The sequence below is a fragment of the Salmo salar genome, chromosome ssa08, assembly GCF_905237065.1.
Source record: "Salmo salar chromosome ssa08, Ssal_v3.1, whole genome shotgun sequence".
Taxonomy (NCBI): Eukaryota; Metazoa; Chordata; class Actinopteri; order Salmoniformes; family Salmonidae; genus Salmo; species Salmo salar.
In genome coordinates, this window is record NC_059449.1 from 25,158,052 (window position 1) to 25,163,051 (window position 5,000).

Here is a 5,000-nt window from a genome sequence, read left to right on the forward strand (position 1 = left end):
ATCGTTTCATTATTAGACCTGGTGAGTGACATCATCAGAACAACCAGTAGTTCTGCACACTGGGATTTCAGTAGCAGAGAGGCTTACGATAGTGACTTACGTTAGTGACTTACGTTAGTGACTTACGTTAGCGGCTTATGTTAGAGTGGCTTACGTTAGTGACTTACGATAGTGACTTACGTTAGTGACTTACGTTAGTGTGGCTTACGTTAGTGACTTACGTTAGTGACTTATGTTGGCTTACGTTAGTGTGACTTACGTTAGTGACTTACGTTAGCGTCTTACATTAGCGACTTACGTTAGTGTGGCTTACGTTAGCGACTTACGTTAGCGACTTACGTTAGCGACTTACGTTAGTGACTTACGTTAGTGACTTACGTTAGTGACTTATGTTAGAGTGACTTACGTTAGCGACTTATGTTAGAGTGACTTACGTTAGTGACTTATGTTAGAGTGACTTACATTAGTGACTTACGTTAGTGACTTACGTTAGTGACTTATGTTAGAGTGACTTACGTTAGTGACTTATGTTAGAGTGACTTACGTTAGTGACTTACGTTAGTGACTTACGTTAGAGTGACTTACGTTAGTGTGGCTTACGTTAGTGACTTACGTTAGTGACTTACGTTAGTGACTTACGTTAGAGTGACTTACGTTAGCAACCTACGTTAGCGACTTACGTTAGCAACCTACGTTAGTGACTTACGTTAGCGACCTACGTTAGTGACTTACGTTAGCGACTTACGTTAGTGACTTGTGTGTTTGTGTATATGCTTACCTCCAGGGTCACGCCCGGCCCCGTCTCCCTGTCAAACATCCGGAAGAAGCTGTTGTACGCTCCCGTCATTATCACACTGAGGAGAGGGGAGAGGAGGAGGGAGAGGAGGAGGGAGAGGAGGAGAGAAGATGGAAGGAGGGAATGAAAGAGGGATGAAGAGATGGAGAGAGAGAAAAGAGTGGGGTTGGGACAGGAAGAGGAGGAGAGATGGAGAGAGGGAAGAGTGGGGTTGGGACAGGAAGAGGAGGAGAGATGGAGAGAGGGAAGGATGGGGTTGGGACAGGAAGAGGAGGAGAGATGGAGAGAGGGAAGGAGAGAAGGGATTGATTTTGACATCTCCAAAGCTCTTCTCTGGGATTGATTTATCTGTGGGATAAAGCCTCAGAGTAGACAAAGATGCACACACACCTGTCGGAGCTGTTCCAGACACACTCGAACTTGTCAAATATGCAGTCGTTCTCGTACAGAGAGCACAGCTTAGTCCTCAGGTAGTCATGAACCTAGAGAGAGACAGACATGAGAGAAGAAGGGGGGGAGGGAAGGAGAGAGGGCCGGAGAGAGTGTTGACAGAATTTTCTAAGACTTTCATTTCATTTGTGTGTGTACATGCGTGCTGAGGGTGTTTGCATGTATGTGTGTTTCTGCGTGTGCCTGGTGTGTGTGTGTGTGTGTGTGTGTGTGTGTGTGTGTGTGTGTGTGTGTGTGTGTGTGTGTGTGTGTGTGTGTGTTTAGCGGGCTGACCTGGTAGGTTTCGACAGGGCCTTTCTCCATGTGTAGGTCCCACACCTTGGCCGTCAGGTAATCCCTGGTCAGCAGGTACCGCCCGTTGTGACTGAACTTCACATCCGACACCGACGACACGATCTCAGAGAAGAATGAACGACTTCCTGGGTCCTCTGGTTCCTCAAAGACTGGAGGAAGAGCGATTGGGAGGTGGAGATGAGAAAAGACACGGGAGAAGAGATGAGGAGATGGGGAGGAGAGAGGAGGGAGAGGACGGGGAGGAGAGAGGAGGGAGAGGAGACGGGGAGGAGAGAGGAGGCGAGGGGAGAGGAGAGGAGGGAGAGGAGAGGGGGAGGGAGAGGAGACGGGGAGGAGAGGGGGAGGAGAGAGGAGGCGAGGGGAGAGGAGAGGAGGGGAGAGGAGAGGAGGGAGAGGAGAGGAGAGGGGGAGGAGAGAGGAGACAAAGGAGAGGAGAGGGGGAGGAGAGAGGAGGGAGAGGAGAGAGGAGAAGAGGGGAGAGGAGAGGAGGGAGAGGAGAGGGGGAGGAGAGAGGAGACAAAGGAGAGGAGAGGGGGAGGAGAGAGGAGGGAGAGGAGAGGGGGAGGGAGAGGAGACGGGGAGGAGAGAGGGAGGAGAGAGGTGACAAGGGAAGGAGAGAGGAGACGAGAGGAGGGGGAGGAGAGGAGACAAAGGGAGAGTGGGAGGAGAGAGGAGAAGAGGGGAGAGAAGAGGAGGGAGAGGAGAGGGGGAGGAGAGAGGAGACAAAGGAGAGGAGAGGGGGAGGAGAGAGGAGGGAGAGGAGAGGGGGAGGGAGAGGAGACGGGGAGGAGAGAGGAGGGAGAGGAGACAGGGAGGAGAGAGGAGAAGAGGGGAGAAGAGAGGAGGGAGAGGAGAGGGGGAGGAGAGAGGAGACAAAGGAGAGGAGAGGGGGAGGAGAGAGGAGGGAGAGGAGAGAGGAGAAGAGGGGAGAGGAGAGGAGGGAGGGAGAGGAGAGGGGGAGGAGAGAGGAGACAAAGGAGAGGAGAGGGGGAGGAGAGAGGAGGGAGAGGAGAGGGGGAGGGAGAGGAGACGGGGAGGAGAGAGGGAGGAGAGAGGTGACAAGGGAAGGAGAGAGGAGACGAGAGGAGGGGGAGGAGAGGAGAGGAGACAAAGGGAGAGTGGGAGGAGAGAGAAGTGTAGAGAAGAGGAGAGGTGGATATCACAATTTAGGGGGGGGGGATTCCAATCTGGACCTGAGGCCAGTTCTACTGCTGATTTAAATGAAGGACTGATTTAGACCTGGGACACCATGTGGGTGCAATTAATTATCAGGCAGAACAGAATCAGCAGTAGTCGTACTCTGGACCTCGAAGAGTAAGATTTGAATACCCATGATTTAGAGACTGACAGCAATGGCTTTTGTCTTCCCGTGTGTAGCCAACTCACGTTTGGTGTGTTTGTCGCAAAGTGCCGAGGCCCTCATGTCACAGAGACGTAGAGTTCCCTTACTGCTGCTGTAGACAAACAGGTGACAGTGGTGAGGATGGAACTCTGCTGCTGTTATCACCTCTGTTAGCTCCTCCATGTTGGCTGGCTTGATGTCCACTATGTCTGGAGGAGAGATACTCAGGTAGAACAACACAGGACTATGTCTGGAGGAGAGATACTTAGGTAGAACAACACAGGACTATGTCTGGAGGAGAGATACTCAGGTAGAACAACACAGGACTATGTCTGGAGGAGAGATACTCAGGTAGAACAACACAGGACTATGTCTGGAGGAGAGATACTCAGGTAGAACAACACAGGACTATGTCTGGAGGAGAGACACTCAGGTAGAGCAACACAGGACTATGTCTGGAGGAGAGATACTCAGGTAGAACAACACAGGACTATGTCTGGAGGAGTAGTGTATGTGGTGGTTGTAGCTAGCCTGATTAACTGTACAGTAGATGCGGTGGTTGTAGCTAGCCTGATTAACTGTACAGTAGATGTGGTGGTTGTAGCTAGCCTGATTAACTGTACAGTAGATGTGGTGGTTGTAGCTAGCCTGATTAACTGTACAGTAGATGTGGTGGTTGTAGCTAGCCTGATTAACTGTACAGTAGATGTGGTGGTTGTAGCTAGCCTGATTAACTGTACAGTAGATGTGGTGGTTGTAGCTAGCCTGATTAACTGTCACCACATAGTACACAGACACCACAGAAGACACTAAGAATATGCAGAGATTGTTTTTAACCTTAGCTACTAAACTTAATCAACCCTGTCACACGCACGCACATATGCACGAGCACACACACACACACACACACACACACACACACACACACACACACACACACACACACATTTACATTTAGGTCATTTAGCAGACGCTCTTATCCAGAGCGACTTACAGTAGTGAATGCATCCATTTCATGCATTTTTTGTTGTTGTACTGGCCCCCCGTGGGAATCGAACCCACAACCCTGGCTTTGCACACACCATGCTGGCATTGCAAACACCATGCTCTACCAACACACACACACACACACACACACACACACACACACACACACACACACACACACACACACACACACACACACACACACACACACACACACACACACACACACACACACACATTTTATTTGCAGCGGGTCCAGTGTGGCTTAGTGGAGTAGAGAGTAGAGAGTTGACACTGAGTGAATTATTTAAACTTCTCTGTAGATGTTTTCTAGGTCAGCATCCTGTTATGGTACAGCCTGTTTCAACACTACAGCCTACAGATGGAGGAGCTTCATTTGATCACCTTGTTGCAGAACAACTTTCCATTTTAAACTTGTAGAGTATTTGAGGTTTAAAAGTCTTCCACAAGTTTGTAATTTCCACTTTGAAATGTCAAACTTGATATGCCCTTAGGAAAATGCATCAACCCCTACAAACATGTCCATTAATTATCATCCATATAATAAATATTTTTTTATTTGTTTTGTTAACCTTTATTTAACTAGGCAAGTCAGTTAAGAACAAATTCTTATTTACAATGACAGCCTAGGAACAGTGGGTTAACTGCCTTGTTCAGGGGCAGAACGACAGATGTGTACCTTGTCAGCTCAGGGATTCAATCTAGCAACCTTTCGGTTACTGGTCCAACACTCTAACCACTAGGCTACCAGCTCTAACCACTAGGCTACCTGTCGCCCCAGAAATTGTTCCGGTTACTGCAGGATTATTTTCCTGCTGTATCAAATTGCTTCAAATTAAGATCTTACATCTGTACCTTCCTACCCAGACTGGCACAGAGCCATACAGAGTCAGTGCTTGGGAAGGAAGACTGGCACAGAGCCATACAGAGTCAGTGCTTGGGAAGGAGCCCAGCGGAGCTGAGTACCGGCACCTCAAATGTTCGACTTCCTGTTCCTCTTATAGAATATCAGATCAAATGTATTGTGGAGCTCCAGCACCTAAATATAAACAGTACCAGCACCTAAATATAAACAGTACCGGGCCAGCTCCTAAATACAAACAGTACCAG

The 5,000-nt window shown here is 49.0% G+C and overlaps 1 pseudogene; it reads right to left on the bottom strand.

The window, feature by feature from the left end:
• LOC123724071 (serine/threonine-protein phosphatase 2A 55 kDa regulatory subunit B gamma isoform-like) overlaps positions 1-5,000 on the bottom strand; it is a 19,333-nt pseudogene that overhangs the window by 752 nt on the left and 13,581 nt on the right.